The following is a 17384-nucleotide window of genomic DNA, read 5'->3' on the forward strand; positions in this document are numbered from 1 at the left end:
TGCTGAGTTTATGTCTGAATATTTCCAGGAACAATTAAAAGAGGTGGAATAATTACAAGAGCAGCTTCCTCTTCTATTGACGGGAAATTCTCAATATTAAAGTTTGTCCCGATATTTAGCAGAAAGATCATGTCTATATAATAACCATACACAATGAATCACAGATTCAAAATGGTAAGAGAGAAAGAATCTAAGACTTTTGCACATGCTGAATTTGTGACTCATTATGTAATCATCATTTTGCTTCAATTCCCCTACAGCTCAGGTGAAAAAAATTATGATTCCTATTTTACAGATGCAGAAACCAAGGATAAAATAACTTGAATATGTCACTCTAACTAATAAATTTATTTATGTGTATTCCCTCATTAGTATTGTAGGAATTGGAAACAATATTATTTGCTAATTCTCTTGCCTCTGGAAAACCTATGAACTTGAAGAAATGATGAAAGTTGTACAAGTGTTCAGGTCTTTCGTTCACAGGGTCACTATGCGTTGTCTCCAACTTGATGGAACTTAATAACAACAACAACAAGAAGAGAGCTCATTTGATCTAATGGACAGAAAGTAATGCTCCCATGCCAAAGGTGGGCGATTTTAATCTACAGCTCTCAGGCCTGGTTTTAATGGTTTGTGATCAAACATTCTTCTAAATGACATAGCGCTGGTCTGTCCATTTGCCTTACAGAGGCAACTCATGGTTGCTGTGATACTGAACACTGTGACACTGATGTTGTCAAATGCAAGAATGGTTATCCATGGTGGACAGTGTTTGGTGGAGCTTCCCAATTAAAACAAGCTTGGAAGCCAAAATAGCTTGCCTCTGGAAACCCTATGAACTTGGAGAAACGATGAAAGTTACACAAGTGTTCAGGTCTTTTGATCATAGGGTCACAATGAGTTGTCTACAACTTGATGGTACTTAACAACAACAACAACAACAACAACAACAACAACACTTGCTTGGAAACAGGAGTGGCATCCACTTCCTAAAGAACATGCCTCTGTAGTGGAGTGGACTTGGGGAGAGGGATTGTATAACAATGAAAGAATTTTTCTTTTACTTTTCAAAGAGCAAACAGGGGTGGGGGTGGGGGTTGAGGGGGTCACGGCGGTTGTGGGCAGGGAGAAAAGTGCAACAATGAATGAATAGAAATCCAAAGTCTCTGTAAACATTCATTAAAATTAATAACAACAACAACAACAACAAATAAGAATTGAGAAACATAAAAAAAAAGAATATGCCTATGGAAACCCTATGAACTTTGATAAATGTCGATAGTTGTGGAGGGGCTTCAGGCCTTTGTTCATAGGGTCACTATGAGTCGTGCTAGACTCGAAGGCAGTCAATGACAACAATAGGAGTCACCAAAGCTCTCAGAAATTCTTCAATCCAGTAGTACTCATTGTTCACTTCTTGCCCATGGTATTCAGATCATAAAAGAAGAGTTTTCATTAATGTTATTGTGATTCTCAGAAATGGCAAGTGTGGTGGGAAAAGGAGACCATTATTTTCTTATTTCTCTCCTTTAGGAAAACAACTATCAGAGCCTTAAGGAAATAGCCTAAAAAAATACTGCAAATTCCCAAACATCTCTCCAATCTAGATATATTTCATCATCATTATTAAACAATTCTCAATTCAACTCTTTACTTTCAAATTGCAACTGATTCATAGCTGACTCTCCACTGGGTTTTCTGAGACGGTAAATTGTGAGGGGGGAGACTGCCCAAGTTTCTCCCAAGGAGTTCCTGGTGGATTTTAACCACCAGGTAGCTGCCACATTTGGGGAGAGAGTGCAACTCCCTATAGATTAAGCCACAAGAACCACCAGTGATTTAATCTTTGAAATTCACCAATAAGAACTTTGTTATACTCCGTGGGGCTCTGTGAGGAGAAGTGTGGCATCAGAATTGGAGTTAGACTCATCAACAATCTGTGTTATGCAGATGGCACAACCCTGCTTGCTGAAACTGAGGACCAGAAGAGCTTGCTGCAGAAGATCGAGGACTGCAGCCTTCAATATGGATTGAAGTTCAACATCAAGAAAACAAAAGATTTTCACCATTGGGCCAATTGGCAGCATCATGATAGACGGTGAAGTGACTGAGATTGTTAACAGCTCTAGTTTGGTGGGCTTCACAATCAACACTTCCGGTACTAGAAGCCAGGAAATGAAAACATTAGTTTTGTTGGGAAAGTGTGCTGTCAGAGACCTCTACAAAGTACTGAAGAGCAACAATGTCAGTCTAAGGTGTGCCTGATACAGAGCTAACAAGATTGGCAAGGGATGAGCAGGGTTAGGCTATTGTACATAGGGTTGCTATGAGTTGCAGGTGACTTGATGGCACATAACAAGAACAACAATAACATAGATTTCCAAAGAAATGTTTGTAGATAGATTTTCACTTAAGATAAGTCTCCACTGGGGGAGAATTTGAGTATCGCAGAAGGGCAGCTAAATTAATTCAGTGTCAGCTTCACAGTAGCACCTCTTCAGGTCAGATAGATAGATACTTGGGACTTCAAAAACAACTTACAGAAATTCAAGGGCTATCATCAAGGTGAGTTAGTGCAACTTCAGAACCATTTGTCTACCACAGACCTCAGAGTGAGCTGGGGAAAACATGTCCATATTGTGAGTTCAGGGTTAGTGTGGAAGCAGGCATTTTTCAATTTTCAAATCAGCTTAAGCAAATTAGTATCTTGATAAATCATTATGGCTCTAGTTACTGGGCTCTCAAGGCAAATGCAAAATCAGTTCTTATTTTAGTTTTTCATCTCTGAAACATGTTTGTCAAGTTTCCCATTGTCCTGGATAGTTCTAGAGGTCATTGTGCTGAGTGAAAGAAGTCGGTCACAAAAGGACAAATATTGCCTAAGACCACTGGTATAAAAACCTAAAGGAAGATTTACACGCAGATAGAATCATTGTAGTATAGTTATCGGGAGGAGGAAGGGAGATGGAGTAGAAAATAAATAGATTATAAGCACTTATTAAGATGGATAAAGGGAAAGACTGGATGGAGTGGACGACTGGACACTGGGTGTTACAAATCAATTATTGAACAAAATGTGCAGAACTATTAACTGGCAAAACCATTTACTTTGTACAGTTTCACTCAAATCACAATTTTAAAAAAGGGAAAAGAAAAAAAGCCTTTCTTGTTATTTCTCCATTGGGTAGCCTAATGGGTATACACTTAGAGTACATTCACCAGATGTTCCACAGGAGAAATATGAACAATCTCCTCCCATGAGATAATAGCTTCCAAAAATCCACTGGAGAGTTAATTATGAGTCAGTTTCAACTAAACAGCACATAAAGACATATTCTAAATAAAATTATATTGTTGTTGTTATGTGTCGTCAGGCAACTTGTGACTCATAGTGACCCTGTGTACAATAGTCCTGAACCCTGCTCTGTCCTGTGCCAACATTACTGTGTCTGACACACCTACCCCCTTTACCCCAGTCACTGAATCAATCCATCTCATTCAAGGTCTTCGTCTCCTACGCTGTACCTCCACCTTCCCAAGAATGCTGTCTCTCTCCAAAGTCTGGTTCCTCCTTTCAACATGGCTCTAAAATTAACACTCTTTATAACAGCATCCAGGAAATAAAAAGACAAGTTGCACTGGGAAAATCTGCTGTCAGGGACCTCACCAAATACTGAAGAGCAATGATGTCAGTCTGGAAATTAAGGTGTGCTGGATCCATGCCATAGTCTTCACAATTACTTGCTAAGCATCAGAACCTAGACAAATGACTAGGGATAATAGAAGAATTGATGCCTTTGAGCTGTGGTGAAAATCAAAGTATAGCGGTGTGTTAATGTTGACCCATTCCCTAAAGAAGGAGGAAGGAAGTGATTGCACTTCTGAGCACTTTTGTAGCAGTGTTCACAACACTGGATAAGTTCTCAAATTAACACTTTGTAGAGCATATTTGCACATTTCATTATATGTGGATCTGAACCACCTGACTTTAATTGGCAGTGCAACTGTTCACATATTAGGCTACCCAATGAAGGAAGAACAGAAATTTTTTTTCTTTTCCTTTTTTAAAATTGTGATTTGAGTGAAAATTTACAAAATTGTGGCTAACCTTGACGAGAAAGGGTATCTCAGAACACTTAATTGTACTCATGTAAAACCTATAGTTGGACATCAGAACAGAGCAAGGAAATATTGTAGGGTTCCAAATCAGGGAAGGTGTACGTCAAAGATGAACCTTATCTCCACACCTTTTCAATCTATATGCAGAACTGATCATTTGGGAGGCTGGACTATATGAGGAGGTATTTGACATCAGGATTAGAGGAAGAATCATCAACCACCTGCATTGTGCAAATAGCACAACCTTGCATGCTGAAACTGAGGTTGACCTAACGCCTTAGCTGAAGAAGGTCAAGGACTGTAGTCTGCAATATGGATTGAAGCTCAACATCAAGAAAAGAAAGATTCTCACCACTGGGCCAACTGGCAGCATCATGATAAATGAAGAGATTGAGGTTATTAACAATTACAGTTTGCTTGGTTCCACAATCAAAACTCTTGGTACCAGCAGTCAGGAAATCAAAAGACAAGTTGCACTGAAGAAAATATGTAGTCAGAGACCTCTTCAGAGTGCTAAAGAGCAATGGTATCAGTCTTGAGACTAAGGTGAACCTGATTCAGTTCATGGTCTTTCCAGTTACCTGCTATGCCTCAGAGAACTGGACAAAGACTAAAGGTGATAGAAGAAAAGTCAATGCCTTTGAGTTGTGGTGCTGGAGAAGAGTACTGAATACTCCATCAAATGCCAAGAAAACAAACAGGCCTGTTCTGGAGAGGGTTAAATCAAGCTGCTCCTTGGAGGCAAAGATTTTGAAGCTCCCTGAAGGGACCAATACTTGGAGAAAGGCATTATGCTTGAAAGAGTGGAGGGACAACACAGAAAAAGATGATCCTGGGTGAGATGGATTGAGTCAGTGACTGGGGTAATGGGAATAGGTGTGTCAGAGACAGTGAGATTGACTCAGGATAGGGCAGCATTCAGAGGTATTGTTCATAGGGTCACTATGAGTCTTATGCAACTTGAAACATAACAACAACAACAACAATGCATATTACCCTATTCATATGGAAGTAAAGACTTCATTTGTTCCATCATGTGACAATTCGTTCTGTTATTTGACAATTCTGTCATGTAACCAAAGTCAGACAAACATTCAAGGACAGAGCTGAAATTTGAATCTTTTTGATTAGGACTAGAGAAAATCCCTCAGCATCTATAGAAATCTAGAATAGAACTTTTTAAAAGCTAACTAGTAGGTTATAACAACTAACATTATACAGCTGTTCCCATGAACCAAATCCTATTCTAAGCACTTCCAATATCCTATATTAACTCATTTGATCCAACAACTCTTGAAGGTAGGATGGTATATTATTCCTCATTTTACAGGTGAGGAAATTGAGGCATAGTTCATAAGTCTAGCCTACAATTAAGCTGGTAAAGAAACCGGATGCATACTCAATGTTGCTTCCTGCTCTTAACCACTAAACTATGCGGTAATTTTGCTGGAAAGACTTCCTTAATGAACATACACTATTTACAAGGGGCTAGACTCTTTACTTCATTTGTGGAAGGGGAGTAGAATTGCTCTGTCAAATGATGATAGTAAGTCATTTGGGTAATGAATTAATAAGGTGAGTTGGATGAGCTTAATGACCAAAGCCATCAAAATGTGTTTGTTCTGATAGCAGGCTCAGTAAGCACATTTCTGGGAGACTTCGTTTTTACGTGAGTTCTTCCTAAGACGCTGGCTCATCCTTCTCCCATTCGCTTCATCTTTTGTTTATGGAGTCCAAGTTCCTGGCCACTGTATCCATGATCTTTCCTGGTACTGCATCTGCCTTTCTCCTTCAGATTCTGTCCCTTAGGTCCTCAGCGGCTTTTTGGTGATTTACTTTTTAAATCAAGATTTTAATGAACTTTTATAGAGAAGATGGATTTCTATTCACTCATTGTTGCACATTTTCCTCCCTGTCCCCCACCCCAGTTTGCTTTTTCCTTTGAGAAAAAATTCTTTCATTGTTATATAATTCCCCAACCCTATCCCAGTCCACTTTACTATGCACCTCTTATTCTGGACTGTTGTCATAAAAATAATAGCTGACCATATATTCCTTTCAAGCAGTCTTTACCTCATCTTTTTCAGTGCAGTGTACATTATTTACCCTCTCTTTTTTTAGTTTCCCCCAACACCATTGCCAGTCCTGTTTTACAGCAATGCAGTATTTGCTCTTTTGTGACTTAGACATTTCCCTCAGCATCACGTCCTCCAGAGTCACTCATTTTGTATAGTATTTCATGAATTCCTTGTTTTTCAGTGCGATACAATATTCCATTGTGTGAATATACCACAGCTTCTCTATCCATTAATTTGTTGATGGGCATGTGAATTGTTTCCATCCCTTTGCTATTGTGAACAGCACAGCAATAAACATGGGTGTGCATGTATCTTCTTGGGTAGCAGCTCTGGTTTCTTAGGGTATATTCAAAGTAGTGGAATTGCTGGGTCAAATGGTATTTCTATTTCAACTTTTCGAGAAGGTGCCATACAGCCTTCCATAGTGGTTGTACCATTTTACATTCTTACCATCAGTGAAAAAGGGTTCCAGTTTCTCTACAACCTCACCAGCATTTATTGTTTGCTGCTCTGTTGAATTTTCCTATTCTTAGTGGGGTGAGATGATATTTTATAGTTGTTTTGATTTGCATCTCTCTGACAGCTAGGGATTTGGAACACTTATTCATGTGTCTTCACGTGTTTGTTTGCCATCTGAATGTCTTCTTTGGTAAAGTGTCTGTTCATAGCCTGTGCCCGTTTTACAACTGGGTTGTTTACCCTTATCCTGTTGTGCTGCTCAAGTATTCTATAATTTCTAGATATAAATCCCTTAGCAGACATGTTATTACCAAATATTTTTTCCCAGTCTGTGGCTTTCCTTTTTACCCCATTGGAGAAGTTTCTTGGTGTGCATAGGGATTTGATTCTTAGAAGGTTCCATTCATCTATTTTATCCTCTTCTAGTTATAGGTTCAGCTGCTTTGTATTCCTGTAGTTTTGTGAATGCTCTTCAATCTGTCTAGATGAATATTTTTTTTTCTTACTTTCTTTATCTGAGAAACTTCTATTTACCCTTTACAGCCCAGGGCAAATAGCTGATACTCTCAGATAGTCTAGGATTCTTCCAAGGAGAGTTAACTTCTCTTTAGTAGCATTTAGGTTTCTAGTATTCATATCTTCCTTTATATGTGTTTGTGTGAATCCATATCTTTATAGCAAACTGCTGTCTCTAGCAAAACAAACTAAAAACACTTGCCAACCAATCAATTTTGACTCATGGTGATCTATGTGTGCTGGCCCTTAAAAAGGAAGAATTATTGTTCACCTCCTGCTCACATGCCTGGCACGTGATAAAACTAAGTAATGAATAAATGATTGAGTAAATGGATGCATGTTACATATTAAATAGTCTCACCAATTAGGATGAGATTTGTTAAAAAGCAAACTGGCACCTACATTACACATAAGTCTTCTGTAAATTTGGGCAGTGTTAATCTATCCCCTGGAGTGTTGCCATTTCTCAAAATTGAGACAAAATTGAACATCTGCATCTGTAAAACTAGGCACAAAAATCTGAAACTGAGTGGCTCTAACAAGATGTTGCTCTGATCTGAGCAGCCAGCCACGATCCTGGTCTCACATTTCTTCGCTATAATCACAGAGAGAGGCTCTTCCCAGAGGGATGAGAGCATATTATTAACTGTCATGTGTAATAGTCCTTAGTTTACTTGTAGTGTTATGTGCTTTAATAAAACAGCATTATTGCCAGTAAATAGATTCAGGATCAATAAGCTTTTATTGACTGCCTGAGCTATGTGTTTGGGTTTTTTTCCCCATATACATTCTTCTAATGCTATTAATCTGATTTTACTTGACTTGACATTCACAGGAATCTTGTGTGATACAGTTGTCTCCAACCCAGAAATGAGTAAACTGAGGCTCAGAATAATTAAGATATATACTTTAAGGAGCTCCAGTGCATCCTTCTGTCCAGGAAGTTGTTGTGCTACTAATGCAAAAGCCATATCTCTCTGGCAGTTTGAATCCACCCATGGTTCCTCAGGAGAAGGATAGGCAATCTGTTGTGTGATTTACACCTTCAGAAAACCATGGGAAGTTCAGTTATGAGTTGGTTCTGTCTCAAGTGCAATGAGTGGAGACTTTTATCTTCCTCTCACAGCTTTGTTTCATAGAAGGGACACAACTGGCAGTTCTCACTGAGACCCATTACCTCGACTTTATGTGAGACGCACTATCCAGACTCATCATGCGTGAATGCATCTCAGTCCATATGGGGCAGGCAGGTTTCCATAGATGGGCAATGCCTGCTGGGAATTCTACTGTCTGGAACACAGGATTCAGCCTGATGGGCGGATGCCCAGTGACAAAACCATTGGTGGAGGGGACGACTCCTTCACCACCTTCTTCTGTGAAACTGGTGCTGGAAAACACACCACAGGCTGGTTTTGTGGATTTGGAGTCATAACTGATGAGATCCGAAATGGCCTATATTGACAGCTCTTCCTTCCAGAATAACTCCTCACTGGGAAAGAGGACACTGTTAACAACTAGGTTCGTGGTCACTATACCATTGGCAAGGAGATCATTGACCTGGTACTGGACCATACCTGCATCTGCCTGACCAGTGCACAGGCCTTCAGGGCTTCCTGGTGTTCCACAGTTTTGGAGGGGGCACGAGCTCCGGTTTCACCTCACTCTTCATGGAGCAGATTTCTGTGGACTATGGCAAGAAATCCAAACTGGAGTTTTCCATCCACCCAGCCCCTCAGGTGTCCACAGATGTAGTGGAGCCCTACAACTCCATCCTGACCACCCACACCACTCTGGAGCACTCAGACTATACCTTCATAGTGGACAACGAGGTCATATACGACCTCTGCCCTGAACATGGATCTTGACAGAGTTCCAGACCAACCTGGTGCCCTACCCTCGCATCCACTTCCCTCTGGACACCTACACATCAGTCATCTCTGCAGAGAAGGTGTACCACGAGCAGCTGTCTGTGGCAGAGATCACCAGTGCCTGCTTTGAGCCAGCCAACCAGATGGTGAAGTACACGGCAAGTACATGTCCTGCTACCTGCTGTACTGTGAAGATGTGGTGCCAAGGATGTCAACACCACCATTGCTGCCGTCAAGACCAAGCAATTCAGACAAGTATTCAGTTTGTGGACCAGTGCCCAACAGGTTTCAAGGTTGGTATCAACTACTAGCCATCCACTGTGGTGCCCGGGGGTGACCTGGCCAAGGTACAGAGAGCTGTGTGCATGCTGAGAGACACAACCACTATCGCTGAGGCCTGGGCCCACCTGGACCACAAGTTCAACTTGATGTGTGTCAAGAGGGTGTTTGTGCACTGGTAAATGGGAGAGGGCTTGGAAGAGGGTGAGTTTTCTGAGGCTCAAGAGGATATGGCTGTCCTGCAGAAGGATTACGAGGGAGTGGGCATCGACTCCTATGAGGATGAGGATGAGGGGGAAGAACGGTGGCTGCCTGGAGTCCTTTCACTATGTTTATCGCAAAATCCTTTCCAAGTAAACAGTATCTTGGGGGGTAGAGGAAGAAGAGACACAAGTTTTCTTTCCTTTACTAAAATGGGACTTTGCTAAGAGGCATTCTCACTGTTCCCTGCATCTTTCTGTGAAGGAACAGGTTCACCTGTTTGATGGAATGAAAAGAATCTAAATCTGGCTTTCTCAACCTTTTCCTCATGACTCCTCCTTCATGCTGTTAACTTACTGGAGTATGTTGTATTTTTCAACCAAGGGAACTTTGTATGGTAGAACTTGAATTCAGAGAGAAAGTAGAAAGCTTTGTTAGCCAAATCGCTAAACCACATTTTCTTTTGTCTTTCTGAGTTTTGAGGTTTAATTTCTCAGCCAGCATTGTCCACTGATAGTGAAGTTAAGGGTGTTTTTGGTTTGTTTGTTTCCTACTGTTGATAATTCTGCTTGTGAAAAGTTAAACAATGAATAAAGAAGACTAAAGAAGAATTAATGCCTTGACTTGTGGTGTAGGAAAAAAATATTGACAGCCAAAGGATGAATGAAATCTGTCTGCCAGAGAGCCCCTGAGAAATGAGGATGGTGAGATTTTGTTTCACATACTTTCGGCACATTTTCAAGAGTGACCAGTAACAAGAAAAAGATATTATGCTTGGAAAAGTGGAAGGTTAACCGAGGAGATGGATTGTTGTAGTGACTCTAATAATGGACTTAAGCACATCAGAGACTGTGAGAATTGCACAGGCTCAAACTGGAGCACAAATGGTTGCTGTGAATTGGAGTTGACCCCCATGACACCTAACAAAAACAGCAACAATTGAAAAGATCAGTGATCTGAATCCAGCATTGGAGGAAAAAGGTGGAAAATCTCCTTCCATAGTGATTCAGACACCAAATGAGTTGTCAAGAGTCAGAATGTTCTTGATTTTAGGTGCTGTTAAGTGCAACTCATGGTGTCCCTATGAACAGCCAACCCAAACCTTGCTACCTTGCGCCATCCACTAGAGCCCAGGACTGAAGTCACCATGTCAGTAATTCTCATTTGGGTTTGTCTTCTCCTTTTCTGATCCTGCATCTTACCAAGCATGGTATCCTTTTCTTAGGAATAGCTTCTCCTTGCTACATGTCCAGTGTAAGAAAGAAGAAGCGTCACCATCATTGTCTCCAAGGAGCATTCTGAGTGCACCTTCTCCAAGACATAGATGTTCATTCTTTTGAAAGTCCATGGGATATTTAGTACTCATCTTTGACACCACAAGCTCATTTCTCTTTTGGCCATCCTTATTCATAGTCCATCTCTCTGACGCGTAGTAGGTGATTCAGAAGAATCAGGTGCACCATAGTCTTCACACTGACATCATTGTTCCTCAGCATTTTGGAGAGGTCCCCTATAGCATAGGTCTCGTATTTCCCAATGCAATCAGTTTGGGGCTTGAGGTTATTGGTATATGTGATGTTGTATACTGCTGAGTGGGAACCAATGCAGAGCTGACCCTCTAGTGAATTTTCAGAGGTATTTTAAATCACTCAGGAGAGGATTGCCCATATTTCTCCTATGGAGCAGCTCACAGATTCGAACCACGTATCTTTGGGATGGCAGGACAGTTCCTTAACACTCTAAGACCATTGTTGTTATGTTGTTGTTGTTATGTGCCATCGAGTCGTTTCCGACTCATAGCGACCCTATGCACAACAGCTCTAAACCCTGCTCTATGCTGCGCCAACCGCACCGCCTCTGACACACCCATCCCGATTACCCCAGTCACCGAATCAATCCATCTCATAGAGGGTCTTCCCCTCCTGCACTGTCCCTCCACCCTCCCAAGCATGATGTCCCTCTCCAAGGACCCGTCCCTCCTGGCAACATGTCCAAAGTATGTCAGACGAAGCCCCAGAATCCTTGCCTCTCTCTAGGACCATTAGAGCTCCCTATTATACTATATATCCCTTCATAATTAAATATATATTGCTTTGGTGATCTAATGGTATGGACACTGCTACACCAAAAGCATGTGGTCCAAGTCCACCAGCTGCTCTGCAAGACCTAAGCTATTTGAGGAGCTCTAGTGGCCTCATGAGAAGAAGCTGAGCTGCAGTTCCAAAGGCATGTGGTTCAAATCCACTAGATGCTCTATAAGAGAAGGATGGGTACTCTTCTCCCATGGGACATACTGTCTCTAAAACTTCACAGTAGGGTCAGCTATGGGTTGGTTTAGACTCAACAGCAAATGGCAACAACTATACATATATATCTATGTGTATGTGTGTGTGTGTGTGTGTTTAATGACAATATACTTAGAATATATACATTCAATGAAATATACAAGTCAGGAGAAATAGTTATGTTTCATATTGTGTTGCCAGTCTTACTACTTTCACCCCTATTGTTTCACTAACATCATCTTAGACTCACTATGCCCCTAAATTTTCATCTATGTGTGAAAATGACTGCTGACAATTTGATTTCAGCTTTATAATTTTTAAAAGAGCACAGAATTTATGTTGAACATGCTTAATTGATTTATTTTGATAGTCGTTTAGCTTATTTTATGGGATGGGAATAATTTCAGTTAGCAATTCAAAATTTTATCAGAGTAATAATTTCAAAGGTTCTTCCTGTTTTAACAAGATTAATGCTGGAAGCACCTGAAATTCTTCTTCACATTTGTCTTCTCTTTTCTACAGCCTTAAAAAAAAAAAAAGATCCATCTATTGATTCTTTGATCATGATCAAGAGAGCAGTTCATGGCAACAGGTAGATCATCTTTGCTTTCTTGGTCTCTTACTTCTTCTGATCTAGAGGAATAGAGCTTGATTACCGTATCCTAGATGATTATTCACAAGATAAAGACATCAGACACTACTTAACCGACTACAGAGTGGGGGAGTAATTTACAAAACAGTATTGGGCAAATTGACTGACAATCCCATGAACCTATGTCTAGATTGTTGTTGTTGTTATGTACAGTCAAGTTCAGTACAACTCATAGAAACCCAATGAAGGATGGACCAGAACCCTGGTCTATCCTGAATCATCCTTGTGTGTCTCAGTAATATTTGAAGTTTTAATCTTGCCATTTTCTTGGCATTTTATAAAACATGTTTCATCTTTCTACCTTCCCGATCCTTCTTCTGAAGCTTAATTTCTTGGTAACTTTGTTAATACATTTTAGTCATCTATAGGTTATCATTGGCCATAGACCATGATACAGGTCATAGTTTTTGCAGTTACTTGCTATGCATCAGAAAGCTGGACAATGACTAGAGACAATAGAAAGAGAATTGATGCCTTTGAGCTGCAGTGCTTGGGAAGAGTATTGAATATACTGTGGGCGGCTAGGAGAACAAACGGGCTCATCCTAGAGGTATGAAGCCAGGCTGCTCCTTGGAGACAAGGATTCTGATGCTTCGTCTGACATACGTTGGTCATATTGCTAGGAAAAACCAGTCCTTGGAGAGGGACATCATGCTCGGGAGGGTGAAGGGACAGCACAAGAGAGGAAGACCATCGATATGATGGGTCGAGTCAGTAACTGGGGTAGTGGGGGTAGATGTGTAAGAGACAATAAGGTTGGCACAGGATAGAACAGGGTTTAGGGCTATTATACATAGGGTTGCTATGAGTTACAAGTGACTTGATGGCATATAACAACAATAACATAGGTTATCATACATAGTAATCATACATGCTTCTGTGTTATTAATCATCCCATCTAGTCAGATGATGAACACTTTTATATCTCCCTGCTATAGGATGGAGTCCATTTTTATAGTTCGTGAAGATCATCATATGCAGGGATTAGTGGCCCAGTGATACATCTGTAAATCAACTAATGCACACTCTATAGATCACAGTGGTCTGACATGAAACCAATCATGGGGATGATGCCAAACAAGGCCACATTTTATCTCACGGTGCATGGAAATACCATGGATTTGGGACCCTAACACACCACAACACTCAAAAACAGAACAAAACACATAAAAAAGGAAAAACAAACAAAATTACTTCACTCAACAATCAATACCCTTTGCACCAGCAGTCAGGAAATCGGGAGATGTATTGCATTGGGCACTGTCAATGTCCTCTCCAAGTTACTGAGAAATAATCATGTCAATTTGAAATCTAAGGTGCACTTGATTCAGACCATGGTCTTCTCAGTCACCTGCTGTAAATGTCCAGAGAACTGGACAGTGAATAAAGATGACAGAAGAATTGATACCTTTGAGTTGTGGTGTTGTAGAAGAGTGCTGAGTATTCTATGGACTGCCAAAAGAATAAATAGATATATCTTGGAAAAAGTGAAACCAGAGTGCTCCTTGGAGGCAAAGATGGTGAAGTTTCATCTTTCATACTTTGGAAACGTAGGTAGGTGAAGCTACTTCCTGGAAAGGAACATCACATTGGAAAGATGGAGAGCCAGCCAAGGAGAGGAAGACGTACAATGAGATGGGTTGATCTGGCAGCTTCAACATTAGGTTCTAGTGTGTCAGAGATAATGAAGATAGGGCAGGGTTCAGCCCCGTTCAGAGGGTCACTAGAGTTTCACTTGACTCAATGGTACCTAACAACAACAACAAAAAAATGACCAAATCAACAATGACATGAAAACAATTTCAAATGTTTCCTATTATCTTAGTCATCTTGTTGTTGTTGATTGCTGTCGAGTTGAGCATGACTCATAGCAACCCTATGAAAAAAGGGCCTAAAGCCTTTCTAGAACTGTCATCGTTTCTGAAAAGCTCATAGAGTTTCCAGAGGCATGTTGTTTAGGAAGTGGATGCAGCTCCTGCTTCCAACTCATTAGTGCTGCTATAATCGATAAAGCAAAGTGGAAGGCTTTAACAGAAACAGAAATTCATTCTCTTACAGCTTAGAAGAGTTCAACCTAGAAAACACACCAAACTAGACCTCTTTTTCCACTAAAGACATCCCTCCTTTCATGCCTATCTCATTCGATGACACCACCAGTCTATGGAGATGGAATTCTAGAAACTCTTCTTGATTCTATCCTCTCCCTCAGCTCTGAATTCCACCAGTGGCCTATCTGACTATCTTACCTTACAGATATAATATAATTAAGTCCCTTTTCTCATCCCAGCTAACTCTGCCTTCATTTAAAACCTCATTATCTTTTGCCTGAATTATTTCCTTTACCCAGGCTCACCTCTAATAGATTTCCTCTACAGACACCAGAAAGATGTCAGTTGTTTTGTTTTTGTTGTTATGTGTCGCCAAGTTGCCTGTGGCTCATAGGAACTCTATGTACAACAGCTCTGAACTCTGCTCTCTCTTGAACAAGCCTTACTGTCTCTGACACACCCACCCCCATTACTCCAGCCACTATTGTTGCGGTTAGGTGCGGGTGAGTCAATTATGACTCATAGCAACCCTGTGAACAACAGATCTGAAGCCTCTTACTCTGTGCCATCCTCATCATCTCTGACATATTTACATACATTGCTGCAGTCACAGTGTCAACCCATCTCATGGTGAGTCTTCCTCTCTTCTACCCTCTCTCTACCTTTCCAAGCATGGTGTCCTGCTCTCAGCAATATACCCAAACTATGTGAGATGAAGCTTTGTCATCTTTGCCTCCAAGGAGCATTCTGGCTGCACTTTCTCCAACCTATTTATCTGTTTTTTTGGCAATTGATGGTATATTTAGCATTTTCCTCCCACAGCACAATTCAAGGGTATCAATTTTTCTTCTGCATCCTTATTCATTGTCCAGCTCTCCAATGCATAACAAATGATTGGGAAAATTATGACCTGAATCTGGCACACCTTAGCATTCAATCTGACATCATTGTTCTGCAATAATTTGGAATGCTCCCTGACTGCTGATTAGTACATTACACATGAAACACATAATTTTCCCCCCACCAGCTCTGCATATATTATGCTGTTTGACTTGTTTCTGTACCACAACATGACCTAAGTGTAGTATTCATTGTGTTGCTGTTATTTGGTATTGCACAGCAACCTATGTAGAGAGCAGAATGAAGCACTCACGGGTCCTGTGCTATCTTTGCAATCAGTATCATCTCATCCTCTTCTTTGATGACTCTCTCCTTTGCCAAAGCATGTTGTCCTGCATTCTTTGTACTGCACTGTATTTACCTGCTTCGTTGCCCCACTGCACCCTCAGTTCTCTGGGAGAACAGACACATCTCCATATCCTCAGCCTACAGCACAGAACCTGGACCAGAACAGAGATTGGCCAATTTTAAAAGAATATAAAAACTCTACAGGATGTTCAAAGTGTATAAGTAATTATCCCAATGGAGATAATTGAACTCAATTGCAGTAATACATTAAGAAACTCCAAAAACCTAAGGGTGGCCAAAAGCAGGAATTTTCTAAAGCACATGTCTCTGGAAACTCTATGAGCTATGATAAATGTCAATAGTTATAGAGCGGCTTTTGTTCACAGGGTCATTAAGAGTTGTGCTCGACTTGAAGGCAATAATCAACAACCACCACCACCACCTTTGGGTAGGGTTCTCATGATAAGAATAATCTAAAAGTCTAGCATTTGACTTAGTATCAGCAATAAGGCTATCAGGAGACATACTGCACTGAGAAAGTCTATATTGAGAGTCCTCTCCAAATTACTGAGGAACAATGATCTATTTTGAGGATTAAATTGCGCATGATTCAGACCATGGTCTTTTTAATCACTTGCTATGCTGCTGAGACTTGGATGATGAATAAGGATGACAGAAGAAGAATTGATGCCTTTGAAATAAGGTGTTGGAGAAGATTACGGAATATCTCATGGATTACTAAAAAAACAAACAGATATGTCTTGGAGAAAGTGCAGCCAGAGTGCTCCTTGGAGGCAAAGATGATAAACCTTCATCTCACATACTTTGGGCATGTTGTTAGACGAGGTTGTATTTTGGAGAAGGACATCATGCTTGGAAAGATGGGGGAGAGTGGAGGAACGGAATAATCCCAACCAGATGCATTGACACAGTGACTGCAGCAATGGGCTCAAGTGTATCAGAGTCTGTGAGGATGGGACAGGATCTGTTGCTCAGATCTGTTGTTCTTAGTGTCACTATGGGTCATGCTCACCTCAGTGGCACCTAACAACAAAACAAGAGCCTAGCAAAGGAGACACCCATGTACTTTGGTCAAGTCACTCACATCCTCCTGGCTGTCACCCTTCCTGCCCTGCAGGCCTGAGTGGCTGGACAGTCTATCCAGTGCCCTCAAGTGAATTCATTGAGACCCTATGAACAACAGGTCAAAGCTTTGCCCCCAGCCTATGCTGTTCTCACAATCTCCACTACGTTCACTTGCAGTCACTGTCTCAATCTTTCTTGCTGTGAGTCTTCCTTAAGTTTGCTGACCTTCCACATATGGTATCTGCTTCCTAGACCTCAACCTCCCAGAGCATGAAAAAGGAAGTTGTATGTACATCCTTGACTCTAAGGAGTACCCTGGTTACACTTCCTCAAAGTCACATTTGTTTATTCTTTTGGGTAAAGAAACACTAACAATAAGGTCTTAGTTTCTGGATAGTCTTTGGTTTTTTGTTTATTTGTTTTGGTTTTTTTTTTTTTTATATTCTATATTTCTTTTCTTCCTGCACTTTGCCCGAGGAAAGTGAAGTAGAGGATATAAGAATTAGTGATAGAAGCTGTGGTATATTCGCACAATGGAATACTATGCTGCATTAAAAAACAAGGAACTCATGCAATATTATTCAAAATGGTTGACTCTGGAGAAC

At 40.7% G+C, this 17384-nt stretch overlaps 1 pseudogene; it reads left to right on the forward strand.

The window, feature by feature from the left end:
• Positions 1–8385: 8385 nt before the first annotated feature.
• On the forward strand, positions 8386–12533 carry LOC102861854 (annotated as a pseudogene).
• The last annotated feature ends 4851 nt before the right edge of the window (positions 12534–17384 follow it).

This window comes from Elephantulus edwardii, unplaced genomic scaffold (assembly GCF_000299155.1).
Source record: "Elephantulus edwardii isolate Elephantulus edwardi_28Jun2011 unplaced genomic scaffold, EleEdw1.0 scaffold00321, whole genome shotgun sequence".
NCBI classification, from domain to species: Eukaryota; Metazoa; Chordata; class Mammalia; order Macroscelidea; family Macroscelididae; genus Elephantulus; species Elephantulus edwardii.